The sequence below is a fragment of the Myripristis murdjan genome, chromosome 7, assembly GCF_902150065.1.
Source record: "Myripristis murdjan chromosome 7, fMyrMur1.1, whole genome shotgun sequence".
NCBI lineage: Eukaryota > Metazoa > Chordata > Actinopteri > Holocentriformes > Holocentridae > Myripristis > Myripristis murdjan.
Genome location: NC_043986.1, coordinates 23843937 through 23861389, shown reverse-complemented (window position 1 = coordinate 23861389; position 17453 = coordinate 23843937). Strand labels below are relative to the sequence as shown.

General features: G+C 42.1%; 1 protein-coding gene across 5 annotated transcripts in view; it reads left to right on the top strand.

The window, feature by feature from the left end:
* LOC115362707 (C4b-binding protein alpha chain-like) overlaps positions 1–639 on the top strand; it is a 15281-nt gene extending 14642 nt beyond the window's left edge. For all 5 annotated transcript variants that reach the window (XM_030056755.1, XM_030056753.1, XM_030056754.1 and 2 more), the window contains one exon: positions 1–639. This exon is cut by the window's left edge and continues 938 nt beyond it. The gene's annotated coding sequence lies outside the window, so the exon portion shown is untranslated.
* Positions 640–17453: the final 16814 nt, after the last annotated feature.

Genomic DNA, 17453 nt, shown 5'->3' with positions numbered 1-17453 from the left:
TGTTGTTTAGTGCCTAAACATGATTGTGATACTAGAATGTCTCTTATGCCTTAATGGCGAAGGCCAAGTATTTGAGTCTTGCCATTTCAGTTGAAATGTGTGTATATGTGCATGTGTGTATGGGCCTAGGTGAACTCCTATGGTGTAAATAATAGCGTTGGCTTCAGTTACTGGAAGCTTACGTCTGGCTTACCTATTTAGGCTACAATAAACCTTCAGCCATGGCCATCATGCACTCTGGTTTCTGTGCCCTGTAGCTTCACCCATTTGATGTAAAACATCCTCAACACAGTAAAGGCTTAAAACATTTTTGTACAAGAATTCAATCACTTTTCACTGGTGTTTTTTCAAAACTCAAGTGAAAGGTGATGTTAAAAAAATTAACATTCCACAGAAAACAAGTTTGACCATCTTATCACTAAATACAGGCTTGCTTCCAGACAAGTATTGTGTCAGCTACATAAAGATGACTGTAGCTTTAAAAATATTGCACTTACATTTTTTGTCCCTGTTTGGATTATTTATTAGATGTGTGTGTAAATATCTTGTTGATAGTTTGTACTGTGTTGAAGCTAGGGGGAAAAGATGAAATTTTTGCTTTTTATCAATCACTGCAATAAAATAATTTGGCGATATGAAGACTCCATACCTTCTTTAAACGTGCACAATACACTGATAACATGTCTGTGTGTGTTCAGTTTGTCATGGCCAAAGCTTGTTCTTGGGCCTCAAGTTTCTTAATTTGCTGTCCTGAAAATTGAGTTTGAAACAGTAAGTACTAACTGCTGTTAGTTATTTATGTATTTATTTATATTTTAACAAGTACAGTATGTGTATCAAGGCAGCAGATTCTTTTCTACATGCAGTGTCGCATACAAAGGAGATATTGTGAGACAAATCATTTAATGTCCATATTAATAAAGAGGCATTAAATTGGTCTATATTAGAAACGGGGAACCTTAGCAGTAATTGGAATATTGTAGTTTTCTAACAAGTTATGTAAAGTTGGCATTTTGTTACATAGGTTCAACAGAAAATACACTAGATATTGGGGGAAAAAAATGTATAGACAAGGCCTAACACTGTAATGATTCATGATGTACTGCCACCTTGTGGCTGGTTTGAGTAACTGATTGGGGGAAAAAAATAATTCATAGATAGATAGATAGGTATACTTTATTGATCCCAACCAGGGAAATTCTGGAATTCATGGCCCACATGTCCTCTAAGCTGTGTTTTGTGCAATCTCTTAATCAAGTTGAAAATCAAAATTATCATCCATCCCCCACACAAGACAGAAAAGGCTTTCCTACAGTCATTCTAGAGTTTGTAAAATGAAAAGCGCTGCAGTTATGACAGGGCACCACACAGAATCATGTTTTCCTCAATCCGCTGTCTCCATTTCACCAAATCCACTTGTAAGCTTCCTGGTGGTTCCTGCCAGTGTCCCCCTCGAGTCAAGATGAGATCTGTCCTTCATTGTAACCGATTTCAAATGGTGCTAGAAACACAAGAGGACTCTGAACACCAAAAGAAATCAGTCAACCTTGGATAGAGGACAAAGAGCTTGAGCCGTCTGAACGCCACTGCTGACTGCTGGTTTGTAGCCCACAGAGTGGCGCTTCAGCGAGTGATGCATCTCGTGTGAAGTTGTCTCTCATTTCTGTCACTGGCCGCTTGTGACACTGTTGCCTGTTGCTGGTCAGTATCCGGAGAAACACACTTCCCACCCCAAGAACACTGATTTCAAATGGTGCTAGATAGATGACAATACTCTAAGCCACCATCTGAAACCAGCTTCCAAGGAGAGTATTTCTGACCAAAAGACCAAAGCCACCCCTCCTGATCCTAGTCAACAAAGCAAAACAAATAAATATAATGAGCGTAACACACCTGACCAAGTGGAGTGGCTATATTGTGAGCTTTCACCTGACTTTCTAATGTCATAGGCTAATTTATTTAAATGATGAAAAAAAGGTTCTCATTCACCCAGTTTTGATGTAGCTCAATATCAATATGTAATAAAGCATTAGGGCTGAGAATTAGGTCTTGGATGAGATCTAATTGTTTCAGGTACGAAAGGTAGGCTTTCTGTAAAATAACTTACTGGGTGATGACTGAAGTCCCACCTTCTGACAGTAAGGTAGCCCTGTGAATAGGATGATGGAATATAAAGGGTACATATATAGATATCTACACACAGAGAATGCTTTTCAGTCAAATAAGAATACGCAACAGACTGTTAAATATCTCAGAGAGAACATACCTTACAGAAATAAATACAGATACACAAAATATTTACATGTTAAATGCTTCCATCACTGAAACGAATATCTCTGTGAATATTGCAGAAATGTACAAGGAACTGATTATTGAATGAGCACTGAATATTGACGGGAACATCAAGTGAATAAAATGGAAAGTTCTCCAGAAGTGATCTGATATTAGATACTATTAATCAACACAGTTTGTGGGTGTGCAAGATACATTTTGGAGATGGGGTGCCACAGCTGGAAGGTGAAGCAATTTAGCAATTTAGGGTCTTTGACATGAAAACAAGTTTGCACCACAGGAGTCTGCACATATCCCACTGAGTATGTATGACGGGTACCCACGTTCTTCTCACCAAGTACTTCACTCTGACCACCTGTTGCCTGAAATCCTACCGCCTTTTCACAACTGGGGAGTGGCGCTCAGCAGCACCCGAAGCATCTGAAAAGAAAAGGGCAGCATCTCTGAATTACTTGACAGCCATTTTGAGTTGAATGCATAAATTGTCTTCTTGCTGCAGACTCCGATCACAGAAGTCAATTATGAGTGAGTCAAACATCCAGGGCAATGTGACATGGACTCAATGACAGCATGGGCCTTTCATCTTATCAGACTCTGACACCGTTTTTTCCTCTGCCTAAGCTGGGGAAGTTGACTTAAATAACATGTGGCGGAAGAAGAGGTGGCAGAACCACAGTGGATTGCGCATCGAGGCACTGTCATATTTACTCAAACAGCTGTCTACACCGTGTACTAATTTCTTAACAATGCCCTCCATTATGCTGATGCCTGTGTTTAAATCATTCATGGGCTCTTGTAAATGGGCACGGTAAGCTCTCGAGCTTGTTTTTCACTGCACCAGGGTGAGGGCAAGGGGAGCTCAACAGCATCTCGGCCTGGCCTTGGCCTGGGAAGAATTTCCGATGAAACGCGCTTTGGGACAGTTTGGGCTCTCGCGCAGGCTCCTGCCCAGGAAAAGGTTTGATTCATTGCCCTGGATCAGGCCAGAAAGTAGAGAGGAGGGACGCAGACGAGAAAGAGAGAGATGAAATAGAAAACCACTGAGAAAGAACCAGAACACACACTCTCTCTCTCTCTCTCTCTCTCTCTCTCTCTCTCTCTCACACACACACACACACACACACACCCACATGACTGATCTGATACCTGATCCAAACAGAGCGGACGTGCGAAGGGCCAAACAAGAACAGACACACAACACACAGCCGCTGTATGACTTAACAAGCAGTCTCACCTGCAGCACCATGCAGACAGACAGACGTGAGGCCTGACATTACTCCACAGCTCCTCTCCTCTCCTCTCTTCCTCCGCACGCTGGCAGAATGGCGAGGGTGGCAGTCCATTGCTCTCCCGCCACTACAGGGTAAAAGCAAGGAAGTGGCAGTCAGTCGCTGGCACCGAGAGCCATGACGCAGACAGGTAGCTACAATGCACAGGGAGGGTGGGGCAAGGACAGGTAGTGGCCAGTTCACTGACTTGGTGCCAAGTGCTTAGGCAAAGTACAAAACTGCCCAACCTCTCCTGGAAATGCTTTGTTCTTACTGCTGTTTTCATTCTCTGCCATCACTCCCCTTCCCTCGCTGCCCTATTGTCCTTAACAAGAGGAGGGACCACTGGCACTTCACTGTCTTACCCCCCCTCCCCATGCCTCCCCCGACTCCCACACACAAAGCCGCAATTTGTTCGCGTATTCTTCGACAACACCCACAAATACTGTTTGCACTGAGGCTGATTACAGCCAAGCCACAGAAGTCAAACTCCTGTTTCCAAACTTCTTCCTTTAAGATTCTTTCTTTTTTTTTCCCCTGATGCATATTTACTTTGATTTCCACAATGAGAGGAAGGACAAAATCCCCCAAGTCCCCTGACTCCTGATCAAGCTTCAGATGGACCGGGCCAGGCCGTTTTGTCCAGGCTGTTTGCGTGCGAAGATGTGTAAGGCTCTGTGTGTATGTCTTTGCACAAGCATGTATTTGTGCATGCGTGTGTGTGTGTGTAATAGCCACAGTGACGGCTCTGATCACAGGGCCTGCGTGTCCGTAGGTGTCTGGTTCCTTTGCCTGGCTGGCTCAACCCAGCCCCGTCAGTTTTCTTTTTCGGGTTGTTTGTTGCTTGTGTGCCCTGGACCTGTTGTGTAATGCTTATAAAAGATTTAAAGGGACAGGAGGCCTTCAGAGAGCGGTCAACAACCGAATAAGGATGGAACTGTCGAGGCCTGGGGAAACCCATGCTGCTTAAAAGGCTTCACACGAGTCCTTCTTCAAAAAGAAGCAGGAACATCATTCCAGGAGTAAATCGCTGAGTGAGTAAACAGTAAAGCAAAACATGCATGATAAGGGATTTAACAGTTGTATATACCTCTTAACATGTGTGCAAAATACTCCACAGTAAAAGTGCAGCTTTTTGCACTGTGCCTGACAATTACATTGTTGACATGTACACCTACACAAGCTCCTAGTGTTAACTCACTCAGGACAGTCTCCTAACCATACATGCATGAGGGAGAATAAGGAAGAGAGTGATTGTATATGTTATGCTGTACCAATACTGTACAACATCAGCACATCTAGAAAAGGGAGAGAGAGCGCGAGAGAGACGCTGACTATAGAAGAAGGAGCTGCATTGCAGACCATTGGCAGACAAAGACATTCTTGCATCATCTCCAAATGTGGCAAGTTTCGGACGCTGGAGCACGAGTTCAAAGAACCATAAGCCACCTCTTGTCTGAGAAATTAAATCGCTCCTCAGCACGGCCATCCTAAACTTGCTCGCACGCACACACACACACATACACACACACACACGCAGAGGTTCCACAAGGGGCTGGGCAGGCTCACTGTGCAGGAGATGCTGAGCAGCTCTCACGCATTGACGGTCCAGAGCGAACAGGAAGCCCTGTGTTTTGCCACACTGCATCACAGGAAGCGGAGGCTGATAAAAAAAACATCCACATCAGTGACACGATCACTGTACAATCTGTATTTTGTGTTATCTATATATAAAGACTAAGGTGCGATACGCCCTGAATTTCAAAAGGAAAAAAAAATCTGACTCATTATCATTTACTCCAAACTCACATTCACGAGTCATTTAACATTCATCCAGCTTTCCAAATTCACCTCTTAATAACTGATTGTATTAACAGGTTATCCCTTATCAGCATATATGTTAGACACTGTGCTGTATCAACATAAGTTGTCCAGAGAGAGAGAGAGAAAGAGAGAGAGAGAGAACACTATTTAACCAATCAGATGCTGAGCTCTAACTAGCTGCTTGTGCTCAGCCAATAAGACGGTGCTGTGCCGCTTGTGGAGCCAGGAGAGCTCCTCCCATCCAATGAGAATCCAGCTTTGGCACGATGGCCTGTGATGCAGCAGCTTTAGGAAGTCCAGTGGATGTGAATTTGGAGAGCAGCCAGTGCAGAGTCACCAAGAGAGCAAGGTAAACAACTTCTCTCCCTCTCTCTTTCTCTCTGTCTGTTCCTCTCCTCTCTCTTCCTCTGTCTGATCCCGAGCCATGACATTTATCCCCTTTCGTCGCTCCCTTTCTCAGAGAGAGGGAGAGAGAGAGAGAGGGGGGGAGATAGTGATAGTGACAGCGATAGAGGGAGGGAGAGATCGAGAGAGCTACGAGCAATCTAGCCTCCTGGTTGAAGTCCGGCCCAGAAATGACTGCGTCACCACCTCTGTCTCTCCTAACTACGCAGAAACAAATGTGTCTTGGGAAGGATTTTGCCAAATCCCGGTGGCCTGGAGGGTGAAAACAAATCACATGACAAAACTGCCACCGGTAACAGACTCCGAGCAGGTCTGTTGTCTCATAACAACATGCAGCTGGAGCCCAGCCAGTCTCTGCCCGGCTTACATGCCTGTCTCTGCCCATCCTCCTTTCCTCCAACTCCATCAAGAGTTAACCACAACAAGTAGGCCAGCAGTCAACAGTCTGAGCACAGATACAGGGATATGTTATGTAGCGATTTGAAAAAACATACCCCCAAGGCTGAACACCACAGAAATCGTGTCGTTTCACAGGATGACAGTGCTGTGGTGTTTACCTGCCTGTACCTATACACACTCCCACATAATGATGTATCACATATACAGTCCTGTTTCATAATAGATCCATGCACGATTGTACTGACATATTTTACAACAACGCAGTTTTCCGTATTAGTATCAGTATTAGTTGAACTGATGGTGGCAAATCGGCGATATTTGATTACCTCGAGAAATCTCGGCTAAACATTCCTGAGTGATCTTCGTTTCGAAAATAAAAAAAAAAACCTCCAGAATATTCTTTGCTTAACCCCTTTGCCGCACCTCTGCCCACCCTGCATACACACCTTACCATGCCATCAAAACAAGATCAAGAGAAACTGTGTCATATCTTCAGCATCCATGTTGAAACTCTCGATACCAGCCCACAGGAACTATACGGCACGCGCGCGCTCACACGCACGGACGGACACACACTCACAGAAACACACACACATACACACACGCAGAAGTGTCAGGCAGAGCAGATCAAAACTACCAAGGAGGAAGAGGAAGAGGAGGTGAGGCCGAGGTTGTCCGAGACCATTGTGTCCACTCCAGGTGGAAAACCCGATGACTCTGGGCTTCTGTTATCTTAGCTTCTGTTTCCCCCCAACGTGAAAAAGTGACGTAGCAACTAATCCAAAATCTCCCTCTCTCTCTCTCTCTCTCTCCCTCTCTCTCACTGACTTGCTCTCCCTCCCTCCCTGTATCTCGCTCTCTCCCCCTCTCTCTCTCTCCCTCCCTGCCTCTCAAACACACGCACACACTATTTTCATCTTGTTGCAACAGCATAACTGCACTCAGACCACTAGTTCGAACTGACACACATGTACACAGACACCAATTGGACCACACACCAAACGCGCGCACGCGCGCGCACGCACACATCCACTCACACATTTGACACACACGCACACAGCCATGCACGCACGCACGCGCATGATCGTGCTATTCCTCTTCCTCAGTGTGACGCAGCACTTAATTCTCTGTGCTTTTATGCCACTGTTGTGGCTACACAACGCAGCCTCTTGATGAAGCCCAGCCAGCAACACACTTGCTCTGGCTGCCACGCGAGGCAAGTGAGCAGCACAGGAGTTAAAGGGACCCTGCCACCATGGCTCCCTGTCCCCCCAACTCTGTGACGTTGCTGTGTGCCCCCATTTCCCTGTGTGTCCCCTTTTAATTGGGTCTCTCTCCCTCTCCGCTGCCCTTCTCTGTGGCGCTCTCCTCTCTGCTCTCAGCCAGAGACACACTCGGGCTCCTCTGTGAGCCTGAGCTGACTGAGCCTCCTCGATCACCTGACAACCCACTGGTTTTAAAGGCACATCGCTGGCTTGTGTGTCAGTTGCATAACTGCTCAGATGGTCTTTTTGCATTTTAAAACACTGTCTAATGAGGGATTCCACTCATCTGTCAGCATCTGCGCTACAGCTCTGATTTATGCCATCATGTGATTTTTTTCTTCATAATCCCCTTATGTTTTGTCAATTCACCGATTTCTAACACAGAGGATGCATGCTCCTCACCTCTCGGTGTTACCGTCTTTACCTCCAGTTATCAGAGCTGTGTTTGAATCAGTGTAAACTCTGAGAGTGTGGGGTGAATGACAGTCATAGCCACGCTCTGTCACCTGACCATGAATAAGCCTATCTCATGTACTTCCTCTTTCTGTTCCAGGAGCTGCCCACAATCACTCTGCCCTAGAGGAAATGCAGAGCACTGTTTTATCCCATGTCTTTACTCACAAGAATACAGTTACAGTAATAAAACCGATCATCACACACTATTCTCTCTTCCGTCATGACTGGAAGTTTTAAAAAATAGATATACTTTGTCCAATTATTACATAAAAACATTATTAAAATATGCACATACTTTTGTGTGTCCACCAGAGATGTAGCTGTATCTTTAAAAGGACTGTGTTCGCATCTTAAAAATAGTCTGTTTTGGCTCAGTTAATCATTAGTGGAGTTTATTTTAAGATTTTGGTCTTTGCGGCTTTATCTGATTGTTCACGTACCTTGTGCAGCGACTTCTTCGTTTCTTATGGTAATTAGACAATGGAGCTGTGAGGAAGATAAAAGGAGAAAAAATGTCTCTGTTAGAGTTTTACGCCAGAAAAAGAAAATACTGGTCTAAAGATGAACATTACCTATTTCAAACACATGCTGAAGTGCAATCGTCTCATGAAGTATTTGCATATCAGGGGAATACCCCATCAGACAAGACGTACTGACACTTCTGCACGTCCTTGTGAATGCTATGACAACCGGTCTGCTCCACTCCAGATAATGCCAATAAATGAGGCATCACATTGAAGAGAGCCAGGAGGAAATGACAAAATGACCCCTCTTTGGCCTGTGGCATCACATAGAAACAATGTAACCAAATCACACTGTCACAAAAGTCTGGAAAATGGTTAGTCCCATGAAAAACCATGTTTAAATACAGTCATAGGCACTGAAATCTATGTCAAATTTGCCCGTGGATTTACAGTTAGAGTAGCCACCGCTGCAACATTGCTACCAGTGTTCAGCCGAGGCAATAAGAAGAACAAGCTCACTTCTGTCTCTTATGAGCTGTGCTGTTCTCAACAAGGCCACGGCTATTAGGTCTGTCTGCATTTCCGAAGCAGAAAGTCCCCTTTATGTGCTGAGCTGAAACGAAAGCTTTGTTTCAGCCAACAAAAGGTAAACAAAGTCTGCCTAATTTATTTCGAAGGCATACTGAAAAATGTCTGTGCGCGATATCAACAAGTGCCTTCAAACAGAAATATTTCACGTTCTTTAGAGGCTTGATTAAAGCTATTCCCTTGAATGAAAATGTTTATTAGTAGCATCGCAACTGCTGGCTGGTTATGAGCAGCAGTCAGCTCCTTGTAAAATACTTTCTGCTGCCTCATTGCGTGCCTAAACCGTGCATTGTTAGGACAGATGTTTGAAAGGCTTGGCCAAATCCACTGTCAAAACACAAATCATCCCTCCACTTTTAATGCCTCGAACTCGCCATCATCCTCCAGTTATAGGTCAAGATTTCCATCCAACACTTTATATGGCTGTAAATTTTCTGTCCTTAAGTGCTTTTAGTGTGTGATGTCCTGATTTCCCCGCAGGAGACAAGAGGATATGGACCACACAGCTTCACCTCACAGACTTGGGATAGGAGACCATTGGTAAACGAATCAGCTCTCGCCCTCAAGCTACATGGGAAATGTAAGGGATCTGGGAGATCAAAGCATGTTTGCTCGGAGAAGAGCAGTTGATGCTCAGGGTATTGATCTGAGGATTGAAACCTATCTGCTCCTCTAGCTCCTCGGTCTATACATTCACTCTGAGCAATGTAACTACAACAAAACATTATCGTATGGAAGATTGGTTTGTAGGGGCGACCTTTATTGTAAATGAAGCCCTAAATCACATAAAAAATGGATAAAAGATGTCCTTAAATATATTAATTTTTATTTATCGCATATTGTATGAGTACTGGGCAGTTTGGTATGCATTATCATATGTCACTATCCCACTAATAAATAAAACCTAATCCATACTCATTCATTATAAATCTTCCTTCACTGTAAGATCTTATTCATCCTAACCTACTGTAGCCTGTAACGTGTGACACTGCCAGGATGTTTTGCTGTGACAGTGACACTGTGTGTTTGTGCTGACGGAGACACGCCACAGTGGCCCTCATGATGCATCCAAATGCCAGTCCTTCCTGTCGGTTAATTATACTCTTCATTCAGTGGGCAGCGGGTTAATTTTAGCCTTGTCATCTCTCAGCCATGCCTGCTCCACTTCCTAAACCTTAATCTCTCCCTAGGAAAGGTGCCCCGCCAGCTCCCTGGATGTTGTTTTGGCTGCAGTGGCACCAGTGGGTATAGAATCCCAAATGCACACATCCTTCAGCCCCTGCATATTTCATAGGGAAGCAGTGACTATCCATACCTGGAAATACCTCGGGACAGTCTTTAATAAGTTCACATTTACAGAAAATACAAACAACTTAATGATAATAATTAAAAAATACATATGATGCAGTATAGTGCACCTTTGGAACTTTGCAGAGAGCGAAGTTTTAACCCGAGTTTTAACAGTGTTCCCATTGAAAGCTTATCGTTTCTTCTTCTTTCTCCTCCTCTTCTTTTTTTGTTAGCTACCTTATTTGCAAATACCAATCGGAAGGACAAAAACTCTCGCTGGCACATGTTCCAACATCAGTGGATTACCTCAAAGACGTCTTAGAGAGTTTTACTCTCAGCAGGTCCCAGGAAAGTACCAGGCAATATTTAAAGACAAGTCACACGCACTACTTACTGTATTCAACCTTTTTCCCATCGGGGAGGTGGTTTCTGATGCCCAGGTATACAAATCCAAAGGGAAAAAACTACCAATAGGATATACACAATTTAATAATCAAACGTGGTTTCTACCATTTAATAATTTTCAAAACTATTATGTCAGTTGTATGCTTATGACTGCTAACCTATTTCTGCTCTGTTCTTTAGTACTGCAAATGTGAAACTGGCCAGATCTTAATCTAGTAATCTATATGGCCTCTTTTTATGTCTTATTTTTATTCAACATCTAAAATCTAAATTGCCCCGTGTGGGATAAATAATAATAAAGTTGCACTGAACAGAATAAAACTGAAATGATATTAGATTTAATAATAGCATCAACAACAACAATAATATTAATGATAATAAAAACAACAACAACAAAAAAATGGCACATTTTGATATTTGATCATTGCATTGTAAACGTACAAAACTTTTACATAGTTTGCTTTAAGTCATAAAGGTTTGTTGATGTATGTTGTCTAAATCTGCGATATATAAACAGCGGATGGCAGAAGTGTGCCGCCCTTGGCAGATGATGTTGGATGTGTTTGCTGTGATGTGCCTGGGCTCTTACCTTTCACTGAAAGCTGAAAGTAACACCTCATTCTGTCTGTGAAAAGAACAGTAATCAGAGTTATATAGAAGGAAACAGTTTCTGTCATTAGTTTAATTAGCTTTGTTGGGTTATACAATGTGTGTATTTTTTCTAAGTAAAGATTTTGTCCAGTAGTAAGCAGTTTTTTTTTCTTCCTGTGGCAGTCAACAAATCAATTAGTTGATTGACTCCAGTCATTTTGATCTTTTGTTAACAAGACGTCTACTGTGCGGACCTGCTCCAGCTGACATCACTCTCACTCCAGAGGTTTGGGTTTTTGACGTCAAGAGATACCAGTCCATTTTTTTTTTTTCAAAACCACAATACATGGACACTTTCTGTCAACAAACCTATTAGACATGGACACATAATGGGTGGAAAAACACATTTCGGGGACTCTCATTGAAATGTGCAAACTGCTGTTTCACTTCTCCCCGTGGCTTGAGATCAATACGTCCCATTAATAACGTGACTCACTCTACGCACTCTGTTTATAGTAAATGCAATCCAGTGGCAAGATCTAAAACTGCAGAAAAGCGCCATCATGCGGCCGGTCAGGGTAATGCTTTTGGAGGGTTTGTTTACATCAGGAATAAAAAGTGCGTATCACATAGAAACCTCTGGATGGATGGAGCTGAGTCAAGGCGCTGGCACAGCAGGCACACACACTCACCAAGTTACATTCACAAAGAAGCAAAGTGTGCCTGCACGGAGAACACATCAAAAGAAACAAACCCATTTTTTATGTAATCTATTTCTGCGTTACTCAAGAGAGGACAATCACCTTACATAATTTTAAGTTTAGGCCTGTAAGCAGCACGGACTGTTGAATGAAGAGTCAGCTAAATTTTAATTTATTTTGAAATAAGCCCACATGTATTGATATAATACACTGTAAAACAACAAAAAAAGTATAAACATGCATTTTTAGGCTAAGATCTAAAATGTAATTATGATTCATACGCCATGATATGACAGGTGCAATTGTGACAAAATTCAGATACTAATATAATTTAATTTAAGAGTAGCACCAATATAAAGTTGTCCTTATCAACTGCATAATAGTAGTCTGTGGTCAAAGTTTCCCCCTCTTCCTCTCGCAAATTCAATTTATAACATTTCCAAAGAAAAATTATACAGGGGATTTGATGCTTTTACTGAAATCATAATCACATCGCTGCACAACTAGTGCTCGTTCACGGTGTGGTCTATCATATATCCTATGTGTTACTTAACAATGGAGTGGTAACGCAGTACCGCATGCATTTACGGAGCGCTCAGGCTCGAGACAAATTGAAGTGCGCAACATCCTCCTGCAGCAAGCATCCAGCTCACCTCTCCATCCCTCTCTGCTCCCCTGTCCCCTCGCTGCCTCGGCACAAAATCAGCCTCAGATCCTCCAGCACACTGTTGTATAAGACAGCTATAGAGAGTAAATACACCTAAGAGAGAGGATTATTTCCGGGTAACGCTGGAAACAAGAAGCTGTAGCCTACACACCATAATGATCAAATCACGCGCAGGCCTAATTCTTAGAAGCCCTCAATGAATAGGATCTATGATAATCCTTTGGTAAAATTATTTAAATGATTAAGAATGCTATTAAAATATAACAGTTCAATTAAATCAGGCCTATGCACTATGATTAATGGCCTATTTGTTGAAATATTATAGAGCATTATAGTGATATGATAGGAAAATATAAAACATATGAAACACAATAACGTCCCTATAAACTTAATATTCAGAGTGAATCCACTTTACATCCCTGTAGAGGTATTATTGTTATATTGCTTCGTTGTGGCATGCAGGAACGGGAACGAAATAAACAGTTTGCTGGGATGAGAGATGACCTACCGACACAGCGCACATCTTGTCATATTCGACCAGTCCCGCTCCACCACCACCACCACCGCTGGCAGAGCCCCCCATCCAGCCTCCTTTGGGTTATTATTCAATCCAGAGTGTTCCCCTGGTCGGCTAAATCCACCTATCGACATTTTCCCAGCCACACGCCCCAGTCCCGCCCACTCACACACCCCCGTTTGCTGATTGGCTGTCGCTCAGAGACGAGTCGTCCGGATCACGTGCTTTTGACGCATGTTTACAAACAGACGCAGAACCAAAGAGGCCGCCGGCGGAGAGAGAGGCTTCCCTCGTGTGTGCTTCCGTCTTTGGCTTAATTGTGAAAAGACGAGGCCGCCTTTCATTCATTCATTCTTTCTTTCTTTCTTTCTTTCTTTCTTTCTTTCTTTCTTTCTTTCTTTCATTCGGCTGCGGGTTTGCGTGTCCACCAGTGGATTCAATATCATTTTTTATCTCTCGGAAAGAAACTCAAAAACAAAACCGAGTCTTTACTGACAGCTAAGCATTTGGCTTTTCATGTCCCTCAATGAGTAAAATGATTATGTTTAGCAGGTGCGCTTGTTTCACGCATACGATGGATGGAGTGGTATTCCTGCAAAAAAAAAAAAAAAAAAAAAAAAAAATGCATAGCCTACATATTTCCATTTTAGTCCGTAAGATACTTGAAAATATTTCCTGGCTTTAGGATGTTTTTTAGTTCAGCAGACGGGGCTTTCTCCTGGCTGTCATTGGAATAGTACATGAAATATCCTGATAGCGTAAACCTTTATTTTATACATCCTACCATGTTTTCTCATCTTCGATATGGGGCATATTCAGAAATGACACTTGAATGCAATAAAACCGGCTCCTGGTTGACAGTCTGGTTTCATCAGAGTATCAGTGAACTGTAATAAAACATCTCAAGGTCCAGAACAGAGTTCAGCACCCAAGGTCAGTGTTGTGTAGTAGGCCTAAGTGTCAATCCACCTTTTCAATCTGACACAGATCTTTGTGACGCACACTCAGTATAGGATATATCATACAAACTACCATTAGACTCCAGTAAATTATATGAGGACACAATCTTTAAAGCGGTTAAAAAAGATAAATTAACACTTTTCTGAATATACAACTGAATCAGTGATATCATAACACAGTTTTTAAATCCATAAAGCACAGTTCTCATGTGATTTGAACTTTTTGAGGAAGGAGGAAGGTCACAGTAACCTACCAAACAGGTCTCACAAAGCTGTAATGAGTGCTCAAAGATGCAACAGCAGGAAATATTCCAACATGGGTTGAATATGGATCCTTTGGTTGAAGGATAGTCTTTTTTTTTTTTTTTTTTTTTTTTTTTTTTAGTTTCTTGGCCTCCATGCCAGCTGCAACCCTGAGCCCAAAGCAGACCCTTAACCCTAGAAACACATCCAAAGTGATTAATCCAGTGGTATAAAACACTTTCCACGTTCTTTATATTGAAGTACATTTTATATTGAGAGATCCAAATGGCATGGGCTTAGCAGCCTAATCCTCACATTTTTATCAAACTGCTTTATTGTTGTGCAGATTTGTAGCATACCTTAAATGATTTGCATGGGAAAATGCCAACAACCAACAGCCTAGAGGTGAACAAGTGGAATAGGCTCGATATATTAAAATTTTAAATCATATTGCTTATTTGTTTGTTTGATTCTTTGCATTCATTTTTCTTTTATCTATTTATTATCAGTTGTATATAATTTTGAGTTTATTGTTCATCAGTTATTTGCCCCTCAGTGTCATTGGCCAGAGGCCACAGCAGGGGGCATCCTAACCCAAGGATATTACATCCAAACATAACCTTGCTCTGTGCACTTGCCTCTGTTTACATTTTGGATTGTTATCAGAAAGGTTGCTCTAGCGAACTCTTGCAAAAAGATCATGCATATTTCACAGTGTACACATTTCAGGTCCAAGTGTCAGTTCAAATTTTCTTTGTTGCTAAAATCAAACATTTGTTTGCCTGGGTCAGATTACATCAGTCCAACAAGTTTTAGGTTATACTGTGCAACTTATCTGCATCGAAATCAAATATAATAAATGAAGATCTGCCCAAGATCTGAACTGCTTTTGCTTTTGGTTTACTGTGGGGTGTAGCAATTCTCTCTAGTCCTCAGTGGACAGTTGCATCATTGGAAAAAAGAGACAATCTTTTCCAGATTGTTTCCTTCGGCAGATGTTGTGAGTAGACAATGACAACACAGAGCACTATGGGAGAAACAGACGGTTTATCACTTAAATCCTCCCAGTTATTCGTTGTTTGGTATCTATGGAAACAAAATATCCATCAGGTAACATCTCAAACTGATTTAATTCATCAATTAATTGATCTGTTGTTTTTTTATGCCAATCAGCTCATCACTTATTTAAAAAGATCCTTAGAAATGCCTCTCTAAGGATATTTTTCTAAGGATTACTACATAATATAGAACTTCATGCAGTTAATATAGGTGAAAAATTGCACCTCAGAAAATCCTACAGCAATTCAACAGAAGTTCAATAACCTCTATATAAAGTCACTATTGTGTACCACAGACACACAACATACCTACAGTGACAATAAGGGAATTCAATAGTGATTTTTCATCCGAACTGAAAGTGTAAATTGTCATTACACAGAAACCCATTAGAGAGGGTGACCTTTCGCATGGCTGACTGATGGGACAGTAACAGGGTGTGTCCAGTCACTCCCTCATGTGGACACATCAGTCAGTGAGGCCCCATATTTGCCTAATAGTTGGCCCCGCCCTTAATGTGGATCCCGGCCTTGAAACTGAGTAGTACACTCCTGCTGTGCTTCCCCTGATGTATGCTGTTTTGAAACTGTTATACTAGAGAGTAGGCTTCTTTTCTGTCCGTATGCACTGTGGATGTCAAGCATGCGTGTGTGTATGCGTGTGCGTGTGTGTGTGTGTGTGTGTGTGTTTGTGTGTATGCATGGCGTTGCATGCATGGGTGTTTCATTGCACCCTGCAAGAGAAACAAACATTCCACTGCTGCCAAGGGGTGAGAGGCGTCGTTCCATAGAGGTCAAGTGATCTAAATATCTGAAACCACCCCTTGTCGATTTCAGTTCTCATATTCAGAACATTCATTTATTTTTGTTTAGGCTCTGCTCAAACAGGCTCTAAAGTAGAAATAAGTAGTCAATTATATTAATAAACTTGTATTGCATAGTATTTTTTAAGAAACATGGGAACTGGACCTTGAGGTAAAATCCTTTGTCCCAGTTTGGGGGTAACTATACCTGGGTTGTAGTCAAAATTTGATCCAGTTTTATCACAAGCCTTGGCATGATAGTTATGTATGTCAGCCTGTGCTCTGCTGCAGCTATTTGTCCTTGTCGCACTCCTCTGCTGAAGTCTGGCCTGTTTTGTGTGATTCTTCAACTAATATGTAAGAAATTTGAGCCATTACTTTGGTTGGTTTACTTTACACATGAATCAGACTGCACTGCGTATGCATATATTTACAGAATATGGCTTGTGTGCGCTTCCTGTCCAGAGCCAGACTCGAACATGCGGCCCGTTCTTCATATCACTGCACTGACTCTGAAGTTATCCCTTTGTTCTCATCCATTTACTTGGAGCTGATTTAGTAAGCATCAAGAGAACTGTACAGTCCAATTTGGCCAGAGGGTGTGGAATTTTTTTTTATTACAAAGTTTTCTCGGGATTCAAGTTTGTTTATTTTTTTTATTTTTTTTTAAAGAGGTTCATTTTAAACGATATATGTGATATTCACAATGAGAATTGTTTCTTCACTGAAGCGTGTAAGTTTAGGAGTTGCTGATGGTGTTAATTTACATGCAGCTGAACTCCAAGGTTAAAGCATTTTTACATATCCAGGCGGAGCTGAGTGAGAGGCAAAACCCAGAATTTATCCAATTACCCAAGTGTTTTTACAGTGGGAAGACCTGTTAGCAGAGGTTATCCTGTTCTGCCTTGGAGAGGCCACATTGTTTGACCAGCCTTGCTGACAGTCAATCTCCCAGTAAACATCCCTTGTTCTGAGTTCTGTGTGGGGCATTATCTCCATTTGGATTCTACTTTTGGCTTTATCAGTGAGTCCAATCAATAGTCCCAAGTTACCACTTTCACCTCTTGTGACCTATTTTGAACATTAAGCATTGCAGTCTTCCGAAATTTCCCCATGCCTATATGCCATGAATATTTCAAATAAGTTACGACTAAGGATCAAAGGCTTGCAAAAAGTTTTACACTGTTAATATCCACCTGGCATTTTTGAAACTTTTGAACCTGGCCTTTTGGTAACTTTTCTCTGTCATCACAGGCAGACA